Genomic DNA, 6000 nt, shown 5'->3' with positions numbered 1-6000 from the left:
CCTCAAAAGATCTCGCAAGGCCGCCAACACGTGCCCCGCCCCTTTTGGTTCTATGTCAGCCCTCCTAATAACGCAGTTCCAGTCCCCACCAACGATGGTCACTGCAGGTAAACCACATAAGAAGAAAACTAGTTCTTCACATACAAAATCCCTTTTTACTCTCACATCATTTTCTGCTGGTGCATACACACTTACAAAGGATACCCTCTGCCCCATCCACCACCCATCCACGCGCAGTATTCTCCCCCCCTCCCCCCTCACTTCTTAGCAACACAAACGGGCTCGCCTCCCTGATCAATATACCCACACCACCTTTCAGACGTGCAGATGGCAGTCATGACCTGAAACCCCTCTACCTCGAGCTCTCTTCCCTCCTTGAAATTGTGTTCTTGCAGGAACACTACATCCACCCTATATTTACACAGAAACATTCGAAACCATTCCCTCTTCACACTATTACACAGTCCGTTTACGTTCACAGTCATACACCTAAGGCCTCTTTATAGTTTCCAACCCTTCCTCCTCTCTTCATTCATCCCAGGGCCTCCTGCCCCAGAGCCAGCACAAGGCTTCACACCTTCAACCCCCCCTCCCTTTTTTGCGATGCCTCTTGACTACCTCGACAGTGCTCTTCCTTTCTTCCAGACCTCTGCGCCGGCATCAGAACATCATCTGAGTCTGACGCTGCTGCTCTCTTCCTCGTGATGCCCTCCACATCCATGTTAACTTCTGAGGTTCCCTCACGATGTACCTCAACCTCCACCACGCCTCGTTCCACAGCACACGGCGACAACTCACGCTTACTAGTTGACCCTTCAACCCTGCTATGGTTTTTATCATTACATTCTTCTACAGGCAACACCGTGCCTCTCACCAGCCCAGGAACAACATTCTCCGCAGGCAGCGTCAATGTCCTCAACACTTCCTGAAGCTCTTCCTCGAGAGCCTGCACCTCCTCCTGCACTTGCACTTCTGTACTTTTTCTTTGCCTAGTAACAGATCCTTTTATGTCACAGCTTACCTCACACACGCCAGTCTCTTCTTTGGAATCCTCCACCTCTTCACTCCTCAAGCGCCCAAGCCCTTGCTTTCGCGTGGGGCTCTCAACAACAGCTACCACGCTGGTAACTGGTGCTTCACCAGTTTGTGCAGGCACCCTCCTCAGCTTCACACATGCTGCCGCCATATGGTTGTATGCCCCACATATTCTGCACGTACGTCTCTGTCCGGCGTACGATACCATAACTTGCGTCCTGAAGTCCTCCAACACGACGTAAGACGGTATGGGATGTCTCAGAGTCATCTTCAGGGAGAAGGTTCCCTCCAGATGGCCCATGTAAGCACCAGCTGTCCACTTGCCCTGTTGTGCCAGATGTACGGTCCCATATGCCTCAAAAACACTCCTGATGTCAGCCTCATCTGCCTCAGATGGGACATTACGAAGCTTAACCCACGTAAAGTGGCGAGATACGTCGCTCAAACTCACCTTCACAGCTGGAGTAGCGTCAAGACTCACGTCTTGGAATCTCGTCACCAAAGACTCGTACATGGACGTGGAATTCAGTTTGACGAAGATTCTGTAAGCCCCATTCAGGGCAACACCATACACCTCATCGTCCTGGATACCATAGGTCTCCCTAATGATTGTTGGGAGTAAGACCTGCACTGAAGAGGGTGAAACTGCCCCACGAAGCAGCTCAATACCGATGGTATTTACGCGCCTCCTCACACTCAGCGCCATGTTGATACAAGGTAGCTCGCCTGAAAACAGCAGTGGGGTGCAGAGCACAACCGCACTCTACCGTGGTCAGAGAGATAAGATAAGATTTTGTTCGGATTTTTAACCCCAGAGGGTTAGCCACCCAGGATAACCCAAGAAAGTCAGTGCGTCATCGAGGACTGTCTAACTTATTTCCATTGGGGTCCTTAATCTTGTCCCCCAGGATGCGACCCACACCAGTCGACTAACACCCAGGTACCTATTTGCTGCTAGGTGAACAGGACAATAGGTGTAAGGAAACGTGTCGGAATTTCCACCCGCCGGGAATCGAACCCGGGCCCTCCGTGTGTGAAGCGGGAGCTTTAGCCACCAGACCACCGGGCAGCGAATGGTTAGAAATAAGGCATCTACAGAGACAGGACTAAGATTCATATTAGGAAAATTGTGTATAAGGGATGCTTTAACAAGACGGCGACTGTGAAGGTTGGAAGGGTAGATAGTTTTGGCAGAGAACCAGTCAGTAGGATGATTGTGATGTCTGACATGACAGAGAAAAGCATTATTGGTGTTGGCGAGTCTAATACAACTTTTGTGCTCTTTAAGTATGTTGTATTACATACGGTAATACATACGGTAATACCACAGTAAGTAAATTTATTTAGGCACAGATACACATAAGTACACTTATCATACATAGTGTAAATTACCTAGGATAACCCCAAAAAGTTAGACAAAGTGATTTATTTCCATTGCATACCCCTCAAGGGAGGTTTCTTGATGGTGAAGGGCTCTTGATCTAGGGAATTGGATCTGTGCTCCAGTTCCCCGAAGTGAGCCTGAATACCTTCCATTCCGCCCCTCCCCACGTCACGTGCGCTGTATAATCCTACGGGTTTAGCGCTCCCCATGATTATAATATAATAATAATATAATATATAATAATATAATAATATAATATAATAATAACCTTCCATTGCATAATAAATGGCTGCTCCATTTAAATCATAACCATTGTTAAACAATATCTGTAAACCTATGTATCTTTATGCAGAATTGAGGTTTATTTATTTATTTAATTGATTATTATAATCAGTTGTGATGGTGCTTAACAACATAACAATTTTTAAAGAGACTTTCTGCTCTTGTCTAAAAAATCTTAATGCCACGTCCCAGACTGCGTTTATTAAAGATATTAGAACTTTGAAACCTAATAGTAAAAGGAGAATTTTAAATATAAAATATTTCATGTATCACTATTTTTATTTCTCTTTGTTGTCTTAAAACGACAGTTTTTGCGTAACAGAAATAAGAATAAGAAAATCTTGCAAGATATTTCACAAATGCAGTCAGTGTTGACGTTGAGGGTCGAGGCGGCTCACTTCTCTCACCTCTGACACAAAAAGGTTTATTTTCCTGTTTTGTCTACATTTATGTCCTCCAGAGAGGTTCCTTGATGCCGGAGAGGGGGCTCTTAACCCAAGGGATTGGTCTTATCCACTTCCTTGGATTGAACCTGACTGTCTTCCATACCAGAGGCTCTTTATGATGCGACTGCTGTGGGTTCAATGCTTCCCGTATATATTTTGCAATATGTATTTTTGTAGCCAGCTGTGTTAATCAATGCATCACATAGTAAATGTGTAATGGTGAGGCAGCTAAACTCATCTGATATGGTAATTAGGAGGTCATAAATGTGGTTAGGACTTCAGCTGAAATGATGAGTTGGCCAGGGACGTGTTGGCTTGTTTTATTAAGTTTTTGTTTAGTATAGAAAATTAAAGATTTACAGTTGACTTTTATTGTATCTTATGTGTAAATTAATCTTGGATAATACCTTTTAGTCTTACCCTGACCCTTTTAAATTTGTTGAGTAAGTTTGTAGGTTTCGTGTGGAAGTTATGCTGCATGACCCTTGTCGGTTTAGCGCTTTCTTTGATTTTAATAATATAATAATAGTATGGAAGTTACCTCAAGGTAGATGCCCCTCAGGGGAGGTTCCTGGGTGTTGGTGTGGGCTCTTGATCCAAGGAATTGAACATAATCTCGCTTGGATCAAACCTGATTACCTCCCATTCCCCAGGTGTTATGTTAATTAATAATAACTTATTAATAATTGCTGGTCATTTTTAATATTTATTCAGGTTAATTTCTTTTGTAGATTGTGCATATTTTTTGTATATTATATATATATGAGAAAAACACACGTGAGAATTTAAGACAGTTATTAAGGATATGTTTTCGCCAACCAGTGGCTTCTTCACTGCAGTACAGGGATCAAGATACAGTTTTTAAACTGTAGTGGCAAAAGGCAGGTGTGACATACAGCCAGTTATATCCTGGTATTTCTAGAAAGTGCTGAAAAGCATGTGTATAAGTTACATTCGTTTATTATATATTTTTGGGGTTATCCTAGGTAATTACACATGTGCTGTTATGTTTGATAATTTATGTAGCTGTATTTATGTGTACATGTACCTGAATAAAACTGACTTACCTATATTATAGGCCTTCAAAAGTGACAAGTGATGAGGATTTAACCAAGGCCTATCCCATGCAGTACTGCTTAAAATACTGTACAATATGCTGATTTTGATCATCCGAAGTATTTTCTGATGGGTAGACAGCAAATATACAGTTCTGTAAATATTTTAGCTTGAAGGCTATTCCATGACCAAATCACTCTGTTCTGATTATTATTTCTTTTGAGTGTTAATATAAACTAGATTAGTGATATATTTTGGATATGGCATATGAAACAAAAAATGAGTTTGTTGAGATGAGGATACAATGAATTACACATCAGTCAATTAATTTTTTTTTTATTTTTTATTTATTTATTTTTTTTTTATTATCACACTGGCCGATTCCCACCATGGCAGGGTGGCCCGAAAAAGAAAAACTTTCACCATCATTCACTCCATCACTGTCTTGCCAGAAGGGTGCTTTACACTACAGTTTTTAAACTGCAACATTAACACCCCTCCTTCAGAGTGCAGGCACTGTACTTCCCATCTCCAGGACTCAAGTCCGGCCTGCCGGTTTCCCTGAACCCCTTCATAAATGTTACTTTGCTCACACTCCAACAGCACGTCAAGTATTGACGTGCAGTACAAAAAAAGCAGCAGTGCAATAAAAGGTGATCAAGCTGTGTAGGAAGATAAATATTCATGTTATTTGGATTTAAATTACTGTATAGTATTAGCACAAATATTTACATTAACAAATTTACTCTGTTGCATCTTGCACAAAAACCAGCAGAGGCATAAACTGGTGACAGGTGGTGATTTAACCATAGATAAATCAATAGTTACAGTGGCCCTTTCTGAAAAAGTCTTTGTTACTGAAGGGCTAAGAACCTGTCCAAGCAATTGGAGCTACCCTTACCATTTCTTGGATCAGATTATCTCCCATTCCCCTGACACTGCCTGATCCCTTTGAATTTAGCACTTTTAATAATTATTATAATCCAGTGGTGTCCATAGTACAGAGAAACTGAACACTGCCTGACATCTAATAACTTCATTTTTTCCAATAAATACTGTCAACCAGGGTCTTCTCAATGTATATACAGTGGAACCTTGACTTACGAGTGTCCCATCGTTCAAGTTTTTTGAGATACAAGCCGTCGATCGGTCAATTTTTTGCTCTGAGTTACAAGCCAGCATTTGAGTTGCAAGCCAGCTCCCCCCACTTCCCCCTCAACCCAAAACCTGGACATCTCTCTTGTATATCTATGATTTCATGCTTTAATTTCATGGAAATCATCCTCTTTTTCTTATCAGCGCTGTCCTTTGCACTTTCTTTCTTAGGACCCATGGTTAGAAAAGCAAAATTTGGCCAAATGACTGTCAAAAATGTAAGTAAAGCAGGAGAGAACTGCTCCCACAGCTAGGTAAACAGTGCACTGAGTTGACTTCGTTCTAAAGCTCTCGTTGTTATAATGCATTAGTATTATTATTTAGGGAACTGAAGCTCTTACGTTATTGTAATAATGATAATTATTATAACTATTGATAATTTAGGGAACTGAAGCCCCTTACCAGCGTCAAGGTTCCTTAATGATGGTGAGGGACTCTTGATCTAGGGAATTGGATATGTGCTCTAGTTCCCTAAATTAATAATAAAAATTATAATAAAAATGGAAATCATCATCATTTTTGTCTCAGCACTGTCCTTTACACTTACTTTCTTAGGACCCATGGTTAGAAAAGCGAAATTTGGCCAAATGACTGTCAAAAATGTAAGTAAAGCAGGAGAGAACTGCTCCCACTGCTAGGTAA

The 6000-nt window shown here is 41.6% G+C and overlaps 1 protein-coding gene across 2 annotated transcripts in view; it reads left to right on the top strand.

Annotated features, from left to right (window-relative positions):
• The first annotated feature begins 2991 nt into the window (after positions 1-2991).
• The window catches only part of betaCOP (coatomer subunit beta), a 75882-nt gene continuing 72873 nt past the window's right edge, over positions 2992-6000 (top strand). For both annotated transcript variants that reach the window (XM_070083373.1, XM_070083372.1), the window contains exon 1: positions 2992-3123. The gene's annotated coding sequence lies outside the window, so the exon portion shown is untranslated. The remainder of the gene's footprint in view (positions 3124-6000) is intronic.

This window comes from Cherax quadricarinatus, chromosome 9 (genome assembly GCF_038502225.1).
Source record: "Cherax quadricarinatus isolate ZL_2023a chromosome 9, ASM3850222v1, whole genome shotgun sequence".
Lineage (NCBI taxonomy): Eukaryota > Metazoa > Arthropoda > Malacostraca > Decapoda > Parastacidae > Cherax > Cherax quadricarinatus.
Note: the sequence above shows the minus strand (reverse complement) of the source record. Positions and strands in the feature narration are given on the sequence as shown.